Here is a 22,985-nt window from a genome sequence, read left to right on the forward strand (position 1 = left end):
ATGTAAGGAGTTTGTGCAACTAGGAGCGGCAACTAAAGTAAGTTTAATGTGGAGAAATAAAACACAGGTCTAATTACATTAAGCTTAAAGAACTGTAAATTTATTGATTACAATAAAATAAATTTACGTTATATGAATCTCAAAGGTGAATTCAAAAGGGGAATTCACGGTCACTGGGGGACTCATGAATTCAAATAACAAAGAGAATACACTCACTCACTCATTCAAAAGCTAATCAAACTTAAGCCTAGAAAAATGAACAGAAATACTGGTCAGTGGAGGGGAGCCGAACGAAAATCTGGGCACCTGCGTGATGAATACCAAATGCTGCTATTCGCTAAGCCTGCTTCGCCAATTCACCGTCTAGGTGGAGATTCAGGAATTCGCTGTACAATGGAGGCGCTGCTTTATTGGGCACAAATGATCCTATCCTCGAGGTGACTCAAAGCTGACTGAGTTCAAACTGCGAAAGGGGGCAAGAGATGGCCATGTTCGGCAGAAGTAGGTGTGGCCTAACTTCAACGATCAACGGAAAGAGGGCGAACGATATAGAAACACAATAAATCACTCAGTGAAAGCACTAATGTCGTGCATAAGAATGGTCACTTGTGAAACAGTGACCAATGTTCTGAAAACCATCCCGATCGAAGTGATTACGAGTATGGTTGAACTGAGTGATGCCCAGCGGGAATTCCACTAGAGTTCGTGGTTTTCTTACCAAAGTACAATGTCACGAATTTGTATAAATACGCGTGCGAATTCGTGACATTATGTCCCATCAAAATCTAATTTTTCTTCAGAAAAATTTTACGATATACATACATATAAATCCTAACTCAGTCACACAAGATTCACACTGGTGTGTGTACTATCCTGCTACAGGAGAAAATCACAGTTGCCCATGAGCGTAAAAACCTCGTATTTATGTTAATAAAAGCAAGCTTGAGGAAAAAACTCCGTGACGACGGTGAAAAATCCTGTACTCAGGTCAGACTGAGTGAAAAGTTCGCTACATTTACATTAACAACTAATTGTTATGTAGAGTGGTGTATGTAATACACGGTGTAGTTATGACAGTTGTAGTGTAACTGTATCTATGTGTGAAATGATCTAATACAAATTATTAGTAAATGGAGATGACGAGGCAGAAGAGAAGAGGCAGCAGCATACGGCTGAGACAATCAGCTGATCTGCACGACAAAATTGGTACACCCGCCAGCTGCACCTGCAAAAGCAATTAAGGTGTAGCATCAAAAGTGTCTGAGTGACAATTTTTATTAAATTACAATTTCCCTCTCTGCCTAGTAGTCAGTACTTATGTTACAAAAAGTACACTATTATTTTGTTAATGAATACATTATTAACCAGGAAATGTAGTCCTTGGATTGCCCAAATCTCTGAGGACCCCTGTAGTTTACTGGTTAAACCAACATCATTAACCAGGAAACGTGCTAGTCCTTGGATTGCTCAAATCTCTGAGAATGGGCAGTTTACTGGTTAACCCGCGGCGTCCCGTCGACGTACTTCCACGTCCTCACGTTATGTCACAGCTAATCCCGTCGACGTACTTCAACGTCCTGCAATTGCAAGGTTCATAATTTCCACAATTTTCAAAATTCGCACGAGATTTTCGATTCGCCCACGTACCCAAGCCTCCCCTACCTGCCGCCAGGCGGGCAGCATCCTAGACCCCGCGTGACCCGCGCTTGCCCTTGTCTCGGTCACTCACCTGCTAGCAGTGACCCAGGTCAGACATGGCGCGGAAAGGTCTCTCAGACGAGGAAATTGCATCCGCCCTGGAAGCCTTCACTGGAGATAGTGATTCTCCACTCGACGATGATGTGGTAGATCGCGATTACGTCCAGCCAGAGGAAGAAATAAGTAGCAGTGATGAGGAGGTCCCTTCGTCCCGAAAAACGCGGTATGTGACATACCGTAAGGCAAGGGAAGGCCAGCCTGCTCCCCAACCACGTGCACGGCTATCTCTCCATCCCAAATCTGATGAGGACGAGGATGAGGACGATGAGGATGACAGCGGCTTAGGACGTGATATTGCCGCGTGGTTGGGAAAAGAAAAAATATCACCACGAGGATCAGAAGGTGGGGCGAGACGACATATAAGGTATGGTGAAAGTACTTTGTCTGGGGAAGTGGCAAGTGGTGTGGTGGGATTGCTGGGGGAAAGGGAAAGTGTTGTGGCGGCAGCGCGGGGTGAAAGTGAGAGTGGTGTGGGGGTAGTGCGGGTGAAGGGGCAAGTGGTGTGAGGGAGGCAGCACGAGCACGTGGTGCACGTAGGCCTAGGGGAGAGGAGGTGGAGTCACTCCCCAGCACTTCTTTCGCCCCAGAATATTCCCAAACTTCCTCCCCACAGCCCCAGGATGTGGGGAAAGGAAAGAAAGGGAAGGGAAAGGGTAAAGGAAAAGGGAGAGGGAAGAGAAGTGCGAGTGATGAGAGGCGCCGCTCTCCACCTCCCCAACCTCCCCCACCACCCTCACCTCCCCACCCTGACGATGGGGACGTGGCTGGAGACGGTGGTGTCACGTGGAACTGGGAAGATGGGAGTAATTTTACTCCCATCATTCACCCTTTCACTGAGGAGTGGCGGTCTGGTTGCACGGCTCCAGGTGTGAATGCAGGTTCGTCTAGGGTGGATTTTTTCCACTTGTTCTTTGGTGAGGCGTTTGTGGGGCGCATAGTTGAACAAACTAATATCTTTTCACAATCACAGCGCCGTGAAAGTGAACGTTTGGGAACCACGAGCAGGCATTCCCAACAGTATGACTATCCCGTGACAATTTCAGAGATGTTCCTATTTTTGGCCCTGGTTCTCTTGATGGGTGTGGTAAGGAAAAACCAAATTCCTGCCTACTGGACAACTGACCCAATCATCCTCACACCTTTCTTTGGAAAGGTGATGAGTCGTAACCGATTTCAGTATATTCTCGGCCGCCTCCACTTTTTTGATGCAGAAGATCCAGCCAATGCAAATAACACCGATAAAATGAGGAGAATTAGGCTGGTATTTGATCATTTACGGGAAATGTTCCGCTCCTCATTTTATCCCTACAGAGACCTCATCATAGACGAGAGTCTTGTGTTGTGGAGAGGCAATATTTCCTTTAGGCAGTACATACCCAGCAAGAGACACCGTTTTGGGTTCAAGATCTTTGTTATGTGTGACTGTAAGACTGGTTATGTGCAAGACATAGTCTTGTACACGGGCGCACAGACAGATATAACAGAAGATCGGAGTATAGGACTCTCTGGGGCCGTGGTGAAGACAGTGATAGAAGAGTACCTTCATCGTGGTCATGTGTTGTACCTGGACAACTGGTACACTAGCCCTCTTCTCGCTAGGTTCCTCCACCAACATGACACCGGAGTCTGTGGTACAGTCAAGAGAAACCGTCGCCATATGGTCAAGATAGGGAGGAAACTTGACAAGAACGAGGTGGTTTTCTTCCAGGCCAATAACATCCTTGCCACCCTGTGGAACCACAACAGGGAAGTTTGCCTCCTATCAACTGTTCACAGCCCCCTGATGCACCGCACAGACTCCGTGGATCACCGTAGCGAGAGGAGGCGCAACGTATGGAAACCCGAGTCTGTACTGGCCTATAATCTGAACATGAGGCAAGTTGATCAGTCAGACTCGATGATTTCAAGTGTTGACTGTGCCAGGACCACGATGAAGTGGTACAAGAAACTCTTTTTCCACTTGCTCGACATCACGGTCCTGAACGCCCACTACCTGCACGCAATGACCACCGGAGTATCCGAGACCTTTGAGGGGTTTGTGAGGGAGCTGGCACGTGAAATAATTGCCAAGCATGCCCAGGACAGACCCACACACCGCACCCGCACCCCCATGGCTGCTCAGACTCCCGTACGTCTTGCAGGACGCCACTATCCCAGCGCAATCCCTTCCGACCCAAACCGTCGTAAACCCCAGCGTTGCTGCCATGTATGTAAGCACTGGACAGTCAGACCATCCACTCAGAGAAAAGACACAAGGTACAAGTGTGTCGAGTGCAATGTTGCGTTGTGCCTTCAGCCTTGTTTCAAGGAGTATCATAATTTCCTACACTACTGAAACTGTGTGGGAAGGCGAAATGACGCTCATTATAATGGTAAGGCCAGTCAGTAGGTGCTAAGTCAAATATAAAGTTGAAACGGGTGTTATTTTTTCAGAAAAGTAATGTATAAGTTGAGAATTAGTGTAAGTTGAAAGAATTGATATCAAAACTACACCCACTGTGTAAATCTGGTCAGTAAATATGTGATAGCAAGGAAATAAAGTGGAAACAGGTGTAATGTTAGCATGAATAAAACGTATAAGTTGAACAATAGTGTAAGTTGTAATAATTGATGTCACGAGTACACCCACATTCTGGTCAGTAAGTATGTGATAGGAATTATATAAAGTGGAATTTGTTGTAATGTTAGTAGTAAGGTATTTTATAAGTTGAATACTAGTGTAAGATGAAACAAATGATATCGCGATAACACTCCCTGTGTAAGTACGCGCAAATATGACGCTCAGTTCCATCGTAAGTTCTGAAATTATGTGATATCAATTATATCAAGTGTAAACATGTGCAATGTTAGTGGAGAATTATTATATAAGTACAAAAATAGGTTGTAAGTTGAAATAGTTGTCATAGCAACTTCACCGTGTGTGTTATTATGCGCTATTATTACGCTATATATTTACGTAAGGCGTGAAATAATCTCAAAACAGTTCTGTAAAGTTGAAAAGTGTATAATAATAATAGAAAAGTTTTATGGAAGTATAAAAAACACAATACGAGTTGAAACAACAGTCACAGCGAGTTCACACACTACGTAAATAAGCGCTAACATTACGCTAAATGTTATCAAAAGGCCTGTGAATACGTAAAAACAGTTCAGTAAAATGTAAAATGGTATAATGTTATTGTATAAGTATTATGTAAGTAAAAAAAATGATATGTATCATGATTTTAGAATGTTAGCGATTCATCGTGACCAGTCTGCCCAATTTTGCTCATTTCGCACGATGGTACAATGCTTATTTCTGCTCTATTTTTGTATAAAATCCAATATATTCTTTTATCTCATGTTTTTATGTTTGTAATAAATACATATCTACTTACTTTCATTGGTTTCCCAGACTTATAATACCATAGAAAACGTTAGAGGCTCAGACCGCCTACGGAGAACACGGGGCCAGGTGGGACCAAGGCATACCTGGTTAGGGTAATTAAGGACCCTGGGGACCAATTTCTTTGCCACTGACCATTGTTTCTGACCAAAAGCGAAAGTTTAAGCAAAAAAAAAAAAGGGTCGAAAAATGGTCGGGATTGGGGGGTACCACTGGTCAAAAAGTGGTCGGGACGGGGAGGGTTAAACCTACATTATTAACCAGGAAATATGCTAGTCCATGGATTGCTCAAATCTCTGAGAACGGGCAGTTTACTGGTTAAACCTGCACTACACTTATGATTAATAATGGCACGCTGAGAATCCCTTCGCAGTCTCGGGCATGTCACATTTTAACACCCAACATGGGTGTGAACACTCATGTGGATGATGTGCATTCTCCAGGAATCCTCAAAAAGGCCCACAGCTCGAGACACCACAAGGTAATTCAAACACAGCCTTGGATTGCCTCTGCGGGGTTCTTGAACTTCCCCCTTAATCTACGGTATACAGGTATATACTGGTCCTGGACGTAATGTGTCCTGTGGGACCAATGGGCGAGACTTCAGGTCTTACTGGTACACTAATAACTAGGAACCAAGCTAGTCCTTAGATTGCATAAATCTCCGAGGACGCCCGTCTTATGGAGCCCAGTGTACAACAGTTGCCCTTGTTAGTCATCAGTTAGCAGGTGAGACATCAGGTGTGCACCTATATTACCACTGCCCTGTCTCTCAGCTGACTCAGAGATTATCGGTGTGGATTCAAACGGCACAGGAAGGTCATGTCCCTGATTGGTGGTACATTGACATACATTGCAGGAATGCACAAAGCTATCTATTTCTTGTCCCATTCCTGGCCAGAAAAAGTCAGCACGGATACGGCCCTAGGTTTTCCTTTTGCCCATGTGACCTCCTGAGGCTGAACAATGACCCCATTCTAACACTGCTTGGCGAAACTTTGTAGGAATGACAAACTGGTGTCGAACCTCGTCCTGGGGTGTTTGTGACTCATGGTACAGCCGTCCTTGTTTACAGAGGAACCTGGCTTGACCTCCCCGTGAATACCTAGTCACTCTACCCTTTTGTTTGTTCCGCACAGCAGCAAGTGTCGGGTCGGAATGTTGTTCTTGAACAACATCTTGGCAACAAATCAGATCTCGTGGCGATGCAGTGGTCACCAGGGTGACACAATTCGGAGCCTTGGCCATGACTCGTGTTACTGCAGCCGAAGTCTGAGTAGCATCATCTATGGTGCAACTGTACTTGGCACCGGGTATGTTGCCTATTATAAAGTCAAACAAAGGTTCTGGCATGACAACTGTCGTACCAGTGTAAAATGGAGATGCCACCTGGATATGTGCCTCAGGGAACAATCTCACTGATCCATCAATAAGTCTAACTTGGATCTGCTTACCTGTGTACTCATCGGGCTGAACTAAACTGTGCTTGATGGAGCAACCTGAGGAACCATTATCTCTCAGAACATTTACGGAAACACCTCCCATGAACCCTGGCTGAACAGGAAAGGCAGTGTTGCTTGTGGGAGGGCCTGTGGAGGAAGCAGCCAGCCACTGATGAGGCTGCTGAATGAATGATGCGGCAAACATGGCACCCTGAGAATTAGATACTTGAGAGGTCGTACTCACCGTCTGGAGAGATGGAGCGTTGACCACCTGTGGAGGAGGGTTCACTGTCGCTGGGGCACTAATGAACTGTGGGGAAGTACCTGTGCTGCTAGGGACGACACCACCGTACTGCTGTTGAGGAATGAAGGCTGCGCTCGCCTCCTGCCTCTGATACACTGGGGCTGGTGCTGAAAAGGGTTGTCCCAACCTTTGATTGCGTGGCTGATACTGCTGCTGGGTAGGGTTTTGCTTGTCATACCGCTTCCACTCAGGTTTCTGGGTATTTTGCCCCTGGTCATTCTGCGATTTGTTTGGACCTTGGCCATTATTCTATGAACGGCCTTGATGCTGGGGTTCAGTCTGAGACGGTTTCCCAGATTTGTCAGCTTTCCTGTTCCAGGTATGTTGCTTACGAGTTTGATACCCGTACACAGTGAAGAATGCATCAGCCTTCTCCACCATTTGGCTGGCATTTCTTACCTGGCAGATCTCAAGCTGAACCTTAAGCTCAGTAGGCCACGACTTTTCTAGCTGCGTGTGCAGCATAAGGTCAATTATCCCCTCTCACGTGGGAGAGGTTTCATTTTTTTCCATCCACTCATCTAAGTAAACAGTAAGTCGATCAAGAAACTGAACAGCAGTCTCTTTTTCTTGCAGACACTTCCTCATAAACCGACTCAAGGCGTTGTCAACTGTGAGACCGTACACTTCGATGAGTGTGGCCTTCATCATCTCATACGTGAGATTGTCTCCACGAATTCTGTGGAGAATATCGAGGGCAGGGCCCTCAAACAAGCTAAGAAACTTGAGCCGCCTAGCTGCCTCATCCAGCTGGTACAGCTGCGCCATGTCTTCAAAACGAGCTATGAATGGCTCGATTCGCTCGCCTTCCTTGTACGAAGGAAGCTTGAGGCGCTGGGTTGTCAGAACATGTGCAGGGAGAGTGCTCATGGAGCTTGGGTTTGCTGCACCAGATGTGTCTGGAGCCAAGGAGTCTTGTTTGAGCTTCAGCATCTCAAGTTCATGTTTCTCACGTGTCTCGAGCTCAGCACATTCATGTTCTTGTTCTCTCTCTCATTGTTCTCGCTTGTATTCGCATTGTTCTCGCTTGTGTTCGCGTTGAATTCTACGCTCCTCACGGGCATCATTCTCACGCTGCTGCTCGTAACTAAACTGTGTGAGAACATATTCTTTAATTTGTTGGGGATCGATAAGCCCCATATCTTTGGCTTCCTGTACATATATATTAGTGGTCCTGATGCTAACTCAACTAAGGCTGAGTGGACTAAAGACTGAGTACTGACTGCTGCTCTGCAGAGAAATGCTAATAATCAAAAGTAAAGAATATAGGCACAGTTGGTGGTGACCAGTTTTATCTAAACTGGTAAAGAAAATAAGAAAAAAAAAATGCAACTGACTAGGAAAACTATTACGTAAAATTAATAGAATTTGAGTGTAAAGTGGAGGGACTGTAAGAAAATGTTCTGGAGAGAAGTGAAAAGAGTAAGACAGGGTGGAAGTGAAGTTAGCAGGGGAGTGAAAGATAAAAATGGTAGATTACTAGTGGAGAAGGGAGAAAAAGTGAGCAGATGGAGAGAACACTTTAAGGAATTGTTGAACGTAGAGGATGGAAGTAATGCGAGTATAAGTGGCTGGGGAATGGCTGGGAGGAGGAGGGAGGTGAGAAGACAGGAAGAAATCAGTAGGATAGAAGTTGTGGAAGCAATAAAGAAAGTTAAATCGGGGTAAGCCCCAGGAATTGATGGAGTGTGTGGTGAAATGCTGAAGCATGGGGGAGAGATTGTAGTAGAATGGATGTGGAAGATGTGCAGATTGGCCTGGGAGAAAGGTAGAGTCCCTGAGGATTGGAAGTCAGGTATAATTATTCCCTTGTACAAAGGAAAAGGGGAAAAAGAAATGTGTGGTAATCGTAGGGGCATTTGTCTTCTTAGTATAATAGGAAAAGTGTACGATAGGATACTTATAGACAGCGTTAGAGAAAGAACAGAGAAATTAGTTGGAGAAGAACAGGGAGGCTTTAGGAAGGGAAGAGGTTGTGTAGATCAGATATTCATTCTTAGAACTTTAGTGGAAAAGTTTCTAGAGAAGGGAAAGAAGTTGTATGCGGCTTTCATGGATTTGGAGAAAGCATATGACAGGGTGGATAGACAAGGATTGTGGAAAGTGTTAAGAATATATGGAGTAGATGGGAAGTTGTTGAATGCTGTGAAGAGTATGTGCGATGGTGTGAAGGCTGCAGTGCGTGTGGATGGTGAACTAAGTGAATTTTTCTCTTTGAAACTTGGTTTGAAACAGGGATGTGTCATGTCTCCATGGTTGTTCAATCTGTACATGGATGGGGTAATAAAAGAGGTACAAGGTAGGGTAGTGGATGTTGGAGTGGCCATGGTGAGAGAGGATAGTGTTTGGAAACTCCCTGTACTGTTGTTTGCAGATGATACTTAGTTGTTGAGTGAAGACGAAGGGGAGTTGCAAGGCTTGGTGGATGAGTTTGAGAGAGTGTGTAAGAAACGGAACCTAAAGGTGAATGTAGGGAAGAGTAAAGTGATGGTCTTTGAGAGAGGTGAAGTTAGTGAATGTACAGCGAGGTTAGATGGTGAGGAATTGGAAAATGTGAGTACGTTTAAGTATTTGGGTAGTGTGATGAGTAAGGATGGAGGTTTGGAGGGTGAAGTGCTTGAAAGGGTACAGCAGGGAAGAAAGGTTGCTGGTTCTTTGAAAGCAGTGATAAGAAACAGGGAAGTGAGCATGGAAGTGAAAAAGTTAGTACGACACCATGATACCAACTCTAACGTACGGAAGTGAAGCTTGGACATTGTTGGAAGGACACAAGTCAAGAGTGAGAGCAGTGGAAATGAGTTATTTAAGAGGAGCCTGTGGAGTCACATGGAGAGACAGGCTGACGAATGAGGATATAAAGGAACGTTGTGGTGTGGATGTGGATGTGATAGGAAGCGTTATGAGGAACACACTGAGGTGGTTTGGCCATGTGGAGAGGATGGAGGGTGAAAGACTGACGAAAGGAGTGTATGTGAGTGAGGTGGAGGGGGGAAGAGGGACGGGGAGGCCGAGGATGAGATGGAGGGATGGGGTGGAGAGGTATATGAGAGAGGGGGGTGTGAGTTGGGAGCAGGGCAGTGAAATGGCGGGGGACAGGGCGACTTGGAAGCGATTTGTTTGTGGCCACCCCAAACGGGATTGAGGCATCTGGCAATGGATAGATAGATAGAATCAATAATTTGGAAGGAATTTGAGTGTAAAGTGGAGGGACTGTAAGAAAATGTTCTGGAAAGAGGTGAAGAGAGTAAGACAGGGTAGAAGTGAAGTTAGCAGGGAAGTGAAAGATAAAAATGGTAGATTACTAGTGGAGAAGGAAGAAAAAGTGAGCAGGTGAAGAGAACCCTTTAATGAACTGTTGAACATAGAGGATGGAAGTAATGTGAGTATAAGTGGCTGGGAGAAGAAGGGAGGTGAGAAGACTGGAAGAAATCAGTAGGATAGAAGTTGTGGAAGCAATGAAGAAATTTAAATTGGGGAAAGCCCCAGGAATTGATGGAGTGTGTGATGAAATGCTGAAACATGGGGGAGAGATAGTAGTAGAATGGATGTGGAAGATGTGCAGATTGGCCTGGGAGGAAGGTAGAGTCCCAGAGGATTGGAAGTCAGGTATAATTATTCCCTTGTACAAAGGAAAAAGGGAAAAAGAAGTGTGTGGTAATCATAGGGGCATTTGTCTTCTTAGTATAATAGGAAAAGTGTATGGTAGGATACTTATTGACAGTGTTAGAGAAAGAACAAAGGAATTAGTTGGAGAAGAACAGGGAGGCTTTAGGAAGGGAAGAGGTTGTGTAGATCAGATATTCATTCTTAGAACTTTAGTGGAAAAGTTTCTAGAGAAGGGAAAGAAGTTGTATGCGGCTTTCATGGATTTGGAGAAAGCATATGACAGGATGGATAGACAAGGATTGTGGAAAGTGTTAAGAATATTTGGAGTAGATGGGAAGTTGTTGAATGCTGTGAAGAGTATGTATGATGGTGCTAATGCTGCAGTGTGTGTGGATGGTGAACTGAGTGAATTTTTCTCTTTGAAGGTTGGGCTGAAACAGGGATGTGTCATGTCTCCATGGTTGTTCAATCTGTACATGGATGGGGTAATAAAAGAGGTACAAGGTAGGGTAGTGGATGTTGGAGTGACCCTGGTGAGCGAGGGTAGTGTTTGGAAACTCCCTGTACTGTTGTTTGCAGATGATACTGTGTTGTTAAGTGAAGATGAAGGGGAGCTGCAAGGCTTGGTGGATGAGTTTGGGAGAGTGTGTAAGAAATGGAATCTAAAGGTGAATGTAGGGAAGAGTAAAGTTATTTTTTGCGAGAAGTGAAGTCAGTGAATGTACAGCGAGGTTGGATGGTGAGGAATTGGAAAATGTGAGTACGTTTAAGTACTTGGGTAGTGTGATGAGTAAAGATGGAGGTTTGGAGGGTGAAGTGCTTGAAAGGGTACAGCAGGGAAGAAAGGTTGTTGGTTCCTTGAAAGCAGTGATAAGAAACAGGGAAGTGAGCATGGAAGTGAAAAAGTTACTACATGACAGTATTGTGATACCAACTCTAACGTATGGAAGTGAAGCTTGGACGTTGTTGGAAGGACACAGGTCAAGAGTGAGAGCAGTGGAAATGAGTTTTTTAAGAGGAGCCTGTGGAGTCAGATGGAGAGATAGGCGGACAAATGAGGATATAATGGAGCGTTGTGGTGTTGATGTGGATGTGATAGGAAGTGTTAGAAGGAATACACTGAGGTGGTTTGGCCACGTGGAGAGGATGGAGGGTGAAAGACTGACGAAGAGAGTGTATGTGAGTGAGGTGGAGGGGGGGAGAGGGAGGAGAAGGCCGAGGATGAGATGGAGGGATGGGGTGGAGAGGTATATGAGAGAGGGGGGTGTGAGTTGGGAGCAGGGTAGTGAAATGGTGGGGGACAAGGCAACATGGAGGCGATTTGTTTGTGGCCACCTCGAACAGGATTGAGGCGTCTGGCAATAGATAGATAGATAGATAGAATCAATAACCACCAGTAAGATAGTGCCTATAGACTTTAATGATAAATACCTAGGTGTGAGTGAATGAGTATTATTTTGTTAATAACTTTAGAGCTAGGAGTTAATATCCTGGGATGAGGTCGCCAGATGACACGGGGGAATGTGAATTAATGTATTAAATATGCTAGATGTTACTTGAAAATAGAGACAAGAAATTGACTTGTGAAAATCAAGTAGTAAGTTTTACTTTATGCCGGCTTACTTCACTGATTCTCTAAGGATGAGAATTTATAAACTTTCTCAACAGTACACAGCAGAGACTAATTACTCATGAGTGCTGTTTGTAGTACTGTTAGCCTCTCGAGAAAGTGACTTCACCCCTGACAATCAATAACTAATGCTAATAATAATAGACAGGTTCTTGCGGGTGCTTAACTCCTGGCTGGCACAACGGATTTAAGATTGATACAAAAGAACCGACCTAAGTACCAGTTATGAATAATATAAGGAGTTTGTGCAACTAGGAGCAGCAACTAAAATAAGCTTAATGTGGAGAAATAAAACAATCTAATTACATTAAGCTCAAAGAACTGTAAATTTATTGATTACAATAAAATGAATTTATGTTATATGAATCTCAAAAATGAATTCAAAAGGGAAATTCATGGTCACTGGGGTACTCATGAATTCAAATAATAAAGAGAATACACTCACTCACTCATTCAAAAGCTAATCAAACTTAAGCCTAGAAAAACGAACAGAAATACTGGTCAGTGGAGAGGAGCCGAACGAAAATCTGGGCACCTGCGTGATGAATACCAAATGCTGCTATTCACTAAGCCCGCTTCGCCAATTCACCGTCTAGGTGGAGATTCAGGAATTCGCTGTACAATGGAGGCGCTGCTCTACGCTGGGCACAAACGATCCTATCCTCGAGGTGACTCAAAGCTGACTGAGTTCAAACTGCGAAAGGGGGCAAGAGATGGCCGTGTTTGGCAGAAGTAGGTGTGGCCTAACTTCAACGGTCAACGGAAAGAGGGCAGACGATATAGAAACATAATAAATCACTCAGTGAAAGCACTAATGTCGTGCATAAGAATGGTCACTTGTGAAACATTGACAAATGTTCTGAAAACCATCCTGATCGAAGTGAATACGAGGACGGTTGAACTGAGTGATGTCCAACGGGAATTCCACTTGAGTTCGTGGTTTTCTTACCAAAGTACAATGTCACGAATTTGTGTAAGTACACTCGCTCAAATTCGTGACAGATGTGTGCAGCTGTGTTTGCATTTTGGTGTGTACATGTAAGTGTTATGTCATCTGCATAAGGAGCTATGTGCATCTGTGGTGTGTGGGGTGTGGGTATGTCATGCATGTATAGGTTAAAGAGTGTAGGGGACAAAACAGATCCTTGGGGGACGCCATTTGTGAAGTTTCTGATATTCGTAGACTGACTGGCAAATGTTACCTGTGCACATCTGCTTGCTAAGTGGTTTGCCAGCCATCTTTTTGTGTTATTGTGCATGTTTGTGTTGAATATTTTGTTCGTGAGGTTGTTGCGGGGGATGGCATCAAAAGCTTTGCTAATGTCTAGTGTGACTAGGAGTGTTCTGTGTGGTGGCCTAGCTGAATTCATGCCATCAAAAACTCTCTGTGTAAGGTCTGTAAGAAGTGTGTTTGTGGAGTGTAGTGGCCTAAAACCATGGTGTGATGGGGCTAGGGGGGTGTAAGTTGTAACTAGTAGTACCAGTCGTTCAGTGATTTTGGAGGGTGTGCAGAGGAGTGTGATGGGGCGGTGTGAGGAAGGTAACATGGGGTCTTTGTTGGATTTGGGGATAGTGATGATAATGCCATGCTTCCAGATGCTGGGTATTATGTTGTGTGAGTAGCCGTAGTTTGATGTGTTGGTGAGTGCTTGTATGCCTTGTGGTCCAAGGTGTTTAAGGTGAATGTTGCTAATGTTGTCTGGTCCACAGGCAGATGAGTGCTTAAGGTTGCTAATGATGTGGTTATCTGGTTGTAAGTGAAAGGTGTGATGTCTGGGTCTGGGGGGAACTGTCTCTTACATCGGATGATACGTTGGTCGTTGCGATGGGTGTTTAGATGGCTGACACCTGAAAAGTGGTTGATGAGAGTGTTTGCTTTTTGTTTGTTTGAAGGTATGGTGTCTGTTGTTGTGATGGCAGCATGTGATTATGTAGTGTTGCTGTTGGAGAGTGTGATGCTGTTTAGTGTTTTGTAGAGTTAGCTGGTGTTTGTTTTGTGGTCAAGTGTTTGGAGATAATTATTCCAATTTAGTGTTTGCTGTTCTGATATTTTCATTCATTCATTGCCAGACGCCATGTATCCCAAACGGGGTGGCCAACGGCTCAGAGTTAATTGTTTTACAGGGAGGGGCACTAATCCTCCACCAACCCCACTTGACACGTAGGGATGCCAACAGCATCTGGTGTTCCCAGGTGGTCACCCATCCAAGTACTAACCAGACATATTGTTTATTATTGGTGTTGAGTTCTTGTATTTGTTGTGCAGTGTCTTGTGTATGGGGTGTTGGGGAGTGTCGTAGTGTGTCCCGTTGACTGATGAGGCCTTGAATTTCTGGTGTGAAGTTGGGATTGTGTCTCTTTCTGTTGCCTCTATAGATTTTTTTTTTTTCTTTGTCTGCATTTTGTATAATTGTATTGAAAGTGTGTACAGCGGTGTTGATGTTTGTAATGGATGTACTGTTTAATGTTTCAGAATGTTGTTTAGTTTCAGTTGTGAAGGCCTCCCAGTTGGCTATCATATAATTAGAGTAAGTGTGTCAGTGGCCAGCTGGTGTGATGCTGGGTTTGGTAGTGATGATGATCGGGAGGTGATCAGATCCAAGGGTTTTGACCACTCTCCAGGATGTTGTGGGGGCAAGGTTTGGGGAGCAAAAGGTGATGTCTGGGGATGATGGGAGGAAGAAGGCTTGATGTGGGATATGGGTATGTTGATGGAGATTATTCAGTATGAAAAGATGATCTGTCTGGTATTGTAGTACCAGCCCTCTGTCTGTGTCAGGGTTGTTGGCGTGCCAGGCCAACGCCTTGGCTTTGAAATGACCACCTAGCATGATGTTGGGTAGGCTATGTTAGTGATGTGGTGTATTTGTGGAGAGTAATTGTGTGGTACTGTGGGGGACAGTTGGGGGGGAATGTATGTGTTGGCGATTGTTATGTGTGATTTGTTACCAGTGTGTATTTTAATTCATTGTATTTCTGTTGTGGTGTCATGTGGGTGGGGAAGTGACTTTGTGTGTGCACAAAATAATATCACTTTACATATTATTGCACACTGCACTATTTGTTATGCGCTTGCACTGTTATTTGGCAGTAACAATGATGTTTCAGTGGCCTTACATGCACAAAATTGAATGAAAAGCAACGGTCACAGCCAATGTAAACACTGGGTGGCCATTTTGGCTTGCGTAGATCACCACATCCGCATGAGATTCTTGGAGGTGGCCACGGAAAATATTGTTGTAGTGAAATCACAATTGATTTTTTAATGTTCACCAAGACAAGTGGTTGGTGGGGGTGCTCATTATCCACTTACCCAGTGTAGTACTGCTCTTGGGTCCCTGCCCTTTCCTTTCTTCCGTCCTTCCTTTCCATCCTTCCTCTTCTGTCTTTCTTTCCTTCCTTCTTTCCTCTTCCTTCTGTTTACGGGTGACTCTACACTGAGTGACATGCTAAATGGTTTCTGGTACACCAAGAACCCATTTACTATGCTGGGTGGTAACCATGTAACCAAATTATGGCACCTGGTGGTTTAGTGGGTAATTAAGGTGCTCCAATCGGATTGAGCCAGTGCTGGTATGTATCCAAAGGGTAGTTGGGGTTTATTGCTCGTATAATGCCACTCAGGGATGAGTGAGGCTGGTCACTCTCATCTTAAATGTCAGGATCAACTTGCCTCGCCCCGGGCTTCAACACTCCTTATGGGGCAACACTAGATGATGAATGGATGAATCTACTGGACGGTATAGCTTTTTGATTATCATTGCAGCGATTTATCACATAACAAGGCATTGTATAACAAGGTTGCACTGTAGTGCTGTGACTTCCCTTGTGGCCCCTCAGTATGTTCTCCATGCCCTAGTGCATGGCTGAGTTTGTAGCTTTTGTGGTGGTGCCAACACTAGGCGAGTATGATAATGATTATATTATTTTCTGTATTACTGTACAGTTATACCCTTAGATACGATACCATGGCTTAGCGATGGGGGTAGAAATACCACCATATCCCACCTGACGATGGCCTAACCTCGGTTTAACAGTACTGTAAGTATATATACATATTTTTTTATGAATTTTGAAATCATAAACTTAAATTTTGTTTAGGTTGATTTATAAACTGTTTTTAGGCTCAGATTAATGTGTTTTAGTCATAGGTGGGGTGAACATTGTCATTTTGGGGTACAGTTTACTTAGTTTGATTTTTTCCAGACCACTTTTTGATGAGTTCAGATTTTATTTTTGAATTTAGGTGTTATAAAATGCTTTTAGGCATAGTTTAGCTTGTTTTAAAGCTATTGGGAGGTTTAGGTTAGCTAAAAACTTGTTTTTGGACTCATTTGGGTGGGTTTAGGACTTGGTTGGGGGGGAAAACCCAAGGTTTAAAAATGCATCCCTATACTTTACTTGTTAAATCTGCCCTGAGATACGATACTCTGCCAAGCGATAGGGTTTTACTTAACCAATTTGTCAGAAAAGACTTTGTATAAACTTGTAGAGAAGTTTTGTAGTTTAGTTATATACGAGTATATATTGAACTTGTGGACGAGCGGTTGTTATACGTGAGTAGCTTTGTAAGTAGATAATCTTGGATCCCTTTTGTCATGCAATGACAGGAGAGGTAAAGAATAGTATGGGACTATTTTTATTTATCTTGGAAATATTAACAAAGCCTCTCACACACGAGTGAAGTATAAGTAGAGTCCCGCAAGCTACCTCCCTGTCTCGCTCTCGCTCTCTCTCTCTCTCTCTCTCTCTCTCTCTCTCTCCCATGTTGCTAAGCCTTTCTCCCTACTACCTGCCGGTTCTATGGCCTGTCTCCTTCTGCCTCTCCGCTTCCTAAATTCTGGTGAAACAGGGGTCATGTCACGTGTGTTACACTGTGATTGGAAAGTTCCAGAAACCTGTGTGTGAGTATGTGTGTATGTCACTAGGCTTTGTTCCCCTGCTATCTCGCTGACACACTACCTACATCATCCTCTGACTTTGCTACTTCCTATGTGTCATCAACATTTCCTCAGTTAACTTGCAAGATCATTTCCCTTTCCCAGGCTTGCATGGAGCTGTCTATCTATCTATTATGATTTGTAATTATAATGTGGACTCATTGCTCGGCCACGCCGCTGAAGGTCCTCCGACAGCAATCATCATTAACCCACCCCGTCCCGACCACTTTTTGACCACTGGTACCCCCCAATCCCGACCATTTTTCGACCCTTTTTTTTTCTGCTAAAACTTTCGCTTTTGGTGAGAAACATCGAAAATTCATAGAGAAATCGCTCACCTGAGGTTTAAAATACTCATTACAGGTAGGAGAGCCTCCTTAACTTACTGGGTTTTCTATCAGGCTGGCACCAAAGAAACCGAGTTCTATGGGAGGATAACTATTTCACACCACTCATAAATGGTATTTATTTATTTACTGTTACGAATTTATATGTAGTACAAGAGTATATTGGTTTTCAAGCAGTAATATAGGCATTATAAGCATTGTTTCACTCACTAATACCTGACCTTTTTTTGCCACATTACCTGATCATCATTTCTAACTGTTTCTTCCTCTAATGCTATGTAAAGTTTGTCCTCCACATTGTCATTGATTGGGGAATCACTCTGGCCCTGAATTTCGTACCGTGGCATGACATGGCTATACTGGCCAGGTCACTGATAACAGGTGAATTGCTGAGAAAAGGGCATGCAGGGGGGGGGGGGAGGTCATGCTGGGTAAGGCATTGTCTCTGCCTGGCATCTTGTTGAGGAAGGTGTCCTGTGTATACGTACCAAAAATGACTCGCGAAAATTGAAAATTGTGGAAATTATGAACCTTGCAATTGCAGGACGTTGAAGTACGTCCTCGGGATTAGCTGTGACAAAACGTGAGGACGTGGAAGTACGTCCTCGGGACGGCGCGGGTTAACATATGCTAATCTATTAGTACATAATATTGATTATAATATTGCATACATATAATATTCATAGTAAATTGCAATGATTCAGTAATATTACATTTTAAACAAGTTGTATACATATTTGAATAAATGCAATGGTTGTTGTATGACATTTTGTAAGATGTGTATGTATAACAGACATACGCATATAATTGTGCAGTGGTAATACTGCTAGGTTATTACATTACATATTGAGTTATCACTTTAGTAATGTCCAATATTTCACCTAACTTGTAAGATGATTCTGGTAATACAGAATTGTGGTATAATTGTATGACTTTACATAATATTGTAGTAATATTGTGGTAATACATAATTGTAACAAATTTACATTGTTAGACCAGGGTATACCTGTATTATATGTTCTGCGTCAACACTGTATTGTATTTTATGCTTGATTTTAATCATTTAATCATGGATAATAATGTACAGTATGAAAGTTTTTAGGATAGAGGGTCAAGACAGATAGCATAGGATGGTGACATATTATCTGGCTCAGTGCCAGATGGATAGCCACAGTAGTTGTGTTTACTGATGCAATATCTGGCATTTTTGCAATGTTCGGTGGGAGGTTTGGCTGAATTACTTTGAATAATTGAGAGATTACTGTACTGATCAAAGGTGAGGGCAGTGGGAATGAAAAATTAAATGCTACCTGTATATAGGCATAAAGATATTAATCACCACTGAAGCCTAAGCTTATAGGTCTTGTATGAAGCACACTGTAATATACAGGGAAAACACATGTAATACTGGTATAAAACTCAGTGTGTGTGCTAAAACAATTCATCTCACTGTGTGTGTTAAAACAAATTGGCCACGAGCCATATTAAGTGGGGGCAACCTTCCTGCCCTGAACTTATGCTGGAAAGCTATAATGTGTTCTAACCTGTCAAAGATCTCTAGTGCCTTTCTGCTCATTCGATGTCCAAGTGTACTCACTTTGAACGATGGTAAGATTTCTCTCAGTTTGTAGGGGATGTTCCAGTAGTTTTATGGGGAAGCATGCTATTGATTTTACAAACCCTATTTGTAAGAAAGCATTGAATAATTTAAATCATTTTTTAAAAAGTATTTAACTTGCTAAAAATACAAAGCAGATATACAGTACAACTAAATTGTTTCTTGTGAATACCACTGGGCTCTACCAGAGGGAGTACTGGAAAAAGTTAAAGGCAAGCTCGAGCCGCAGTCTGTGCTAGTGGTTACATAACTGTGGTGATTTTTTTTGTTTTTAACTAGTTAATTGTAGGGTGAGATCCTCACATTTACATGTTTAAACCATTTTTGTACATTACCCATGTGATTTAACAGAATATCGTACATTCAGTCAGTGCAGTAGGTTATGATATACATGTTAATATCTTGTATGTAAAGAGAAAGTTACTGTTCTCAGCACCTAAGCCAGACTATGAAGTGCCGTGACAGATCGGATCATCTTAGCATTTTAATCTTAGGCACTGCAGACAGGGAGTAGACTGTAGCATCAGTCGAGCAGGGCAGTACTCCCACACTGGATGGAAGGCTGATGAAAGAGAGAGCTGGAGGTCCAGTTTCATCAGCCCTCGGACTAGTCCCTTTGCTGAAATTTTTCAGTGTTTTAGTACCACAGAGGGTAGGCCAGCATACTCTCCAATACAAGTTTCTGTAACTGTCAACACCAAACTACGTGGACATTACACGCTGTACTTGCTGTTCAAAATTCAACTAAAATAGCGTCATTTAACCAAGCCTCAGAGTCCCGGGGGGGGGGATCATAAATCCTCCCACCATCCACCCTTCTGGTGATGACCTAGCGAGATGCCTGGAACCACTGTCTAACTCACTTCTTCATTTCTGCAACTTTTGTGGCCATTCCTCTAACTTTTTGTCTGTTGAGCACCACCTCTCCTCCTCTAAACATCACCATCTCTTCCCATCTGAGACTCAGCTGTCTGAGGCAACTAATAAACCCTTCTCTGTATCCTCCTACTTTCTCTATATGCAATTCAAAGCCAAAGGTGGCTGTTGCATGTATGTATGCAACAGCTTATACTGCTCGTGATCCTGAACTTGATTCTTTTGAATTCTCTGCTGTCTGGCTTTGGCTTTCCAGTCATTCTCTGACTAAATATATCTGTGCTGTTTACTTATCCCCTAATTCTACTGACTATGGAAAATTCTTCAACTATTTTACTACTACGATGGAACACATCCTATCCATTTCTCATTTCTCTGAAATCTCCATTCTAGGAGATTTCTATGTTCACCGCCACCTATGGCTCTCCTCTCCTTTCACTGATCCACCTGGTGAACAAGCCTACATCATTTCTATCCTTAATGACCTAGAGAAGCTTGTACTGCACCCTACCCGTATCTGTGACTGCCTTGGAGAGAGTTCCAACATACTTGACCTCTTCCTTACAACTAATCCTTGTTCTTTCCCCTCCATTGGGCTCCTCCAATCACAATCGTATCACCTTAATCTGTCCTATTGCTCCAGTATGGCCTGTGGACTCTCCAAAGAAATGTCGATTGTGGCGTTTTGGAGCCGCTGATTGGGCAACCCTCAGGCAGTACTTCTTTGATTTTCCTTGGAATGATTATTGTTTCCATGGCCCAGAGCTATCTGAGTGTGCCATGCGCATTACAGAGGTTATGATTATTGTTTCCATGGCCGAGAGCTATCTGAGTGTGCCATGCGCATTACAGAGGTTATTCTCCCGAGCATAGAAGCATATGTTCCTTTCTCATATCCTTTGACTAATCCAAAAAAAATACTTGGTTTAATCACGCATGTTCTAATGCTGTCCACAACAAGGGGAAGACCTACAAGAGGTACTGGAGCCAACCCACCCCTGATTCTCATCTTTTTTATGTTTCTGGCCAGAATCGTGCTAAGTCTGCTCTTTGCTCAGCTAAAAATAATTTCATCCGTGCTAAATGTTCTGACCTCTCCAACTCGAATTCTTCCTGTTCCATCTGGCACCTTCCCAGAAACCTTTCTAACAACTTTATCTCATCGTCCTTCCCTCCTCTTTTCCACTCTAATGGCTTTGTAGCTATTTCTCCCGCTGATAAAGCAGAACTCTTTGCTCAGTCTTTCTCCTCCAATTCGAGCTTAAATGATTCCAGTGCTGTCTCGCCATCACTTCCCCCTTCTGACTTCCTCATGGCTGATATTAAGATGTCTTCAGTTTATGTATTTCTGCCATCACTGGCCTCAGTACTAACAAGGCATTTGGGCCTGATGGGGTCCTTCCTGTTGTCCTCAGAACTGTGCTTCTGTGCTTACACCCTGCCTAGGTAAACTGTTTTGTCTTTGTCTGTCAGCTTGCAGTTTTCCATCTTGCTGGAAGTTTACTCTCATTCAGCCTGTCCCAAAGAAGGGTGACCATTGCAGTCCCTCTAACTATCGCCCAGTTGCTTTAACATCCTGTACTTCAAAAGTTTTCAAGTCTGTTCTTGACAAAAAGAGTTTAAAGGATCTTTCCTATCACAACTTTCTTTCTGATCGTCAGTATGGGTTCCGCCAGGGACACTCCACTGGTGATCTTACCTACCTTTCAAACTCCTGGTCATCCTCCTTTCAGGACTTTGGCGGAAGCTTTGCCATTGCACTTGACATCTCAAAGGCTTTTGATCGAGTCTGGCATAAATCTTTAATTTCCAAACTACCCTCTTATGGTTTCTGTCCTTCTGTTGGGTGCCTTCATCTCTAGCTTCCTTTCTGGTCTTTCTGTAGCTGCTGTTGTAGACAGCCACCATTCTTCTCCTAGAGCTATCAGTAGCGGTGTTCCTCAGGACGACTGTCTAATTTTTAACAATATCCAGCTCAATCCTGCATCATCTTTAAACATAATTGAGGTTTCATTCTCTCAGGATTTATCTTGGAAAGAATGTATTACCTGTCTTGTAAAATCTGCTTCCAAGAGACTGGATGTGCTAAGCTGACTCGTACCTTCTTTACCCCTGTACAGTAGTTGACTGTACACGGGTTTTATTCATCCCTGTGTAGAATACAACTCTCATGTATAGGGAGGCTCCCCACACACAGCTTAACTTAACTCTTCTCTTCCTACTGGTTCCCTTCAACCTCTTTCACTTCGTCACACTGTCGCATCTTTATCTCTATTCTGTCGCTCCTTCAATGGTCACTATTCCTCTGAACTGTCTAATGTATGAAAGTGAAGCTTAGACCTTGTTGGAGGGACACAAGTCAAGAGTGAATGTAGTGGAAATGAGTTATTTGAGAGGAGTTTGTGGAGTCATATGGGGAGAGAGACTGGCAAATGAGGAAGTGAAGGAATGTTGTGGTGTGGATGAGTATGTGATAGGAAGCGTTAGGAGAAACACACTGAGGTGGTTAGGCCAAATGGAGAGGATGGAGAGCAAGAGGCTTACAAGGAGAGTGTATGTGAGTGTGGAGGGGGGAGGGAGGGAAGGGGAGGCCAAGGATGAGATAGAGGGATGGAATGCAGAGGTATATGAGAGAGGGGGCTGTGAACTGGGAGCAAGGCAGTAAAATGGTGTAGGACAGGGCGACATGGAGGTGATTTATTTGTGGCCACCCCTTACAGGATTAAGGTGTCTGACAATAGATAGATAGATAGTTCTTTTACTGTATTTAAGAATAAAGATACTAATGAGTGATGAACAGTATTGAATAGAGATTCTGAAAAGTAAGTGTGTATTTGAATGAAAACAACTTGTATCAAGCAGCCTTTCTGCAGTATTGCTCCAGAGAACTTTTTTTTCTCAGAACTCTCCTTTCAGAATTAGGGTGCATCTTTCACAATGGAGCATCTTATTTGCTGCAAAATACAGTACCTACAATAACAATTAATAACGGTATTTATGTGCAGTGTATTTACAAACTAAGTGTGCATATTGAATGGATAAGGTAAAGAAAGAAAATCATGAGTGTGAAAAATAATCT

This window comes from Coenobita brevimanus, chromosome 5 (genome assembly GCF_032717465.1).
Source record: "Coenobita brevimanus isolate Jiangsu-jjx chromosome 5, ASM3271746v2, whole genome shotgun sequence".
NCBI classification, from domain to species: Eukaryota; Metazoa; Arthropoda; class Malacostraca; order Decapoda; family Coenobitidae; genus Coenobita; species Coenobita brevimanus.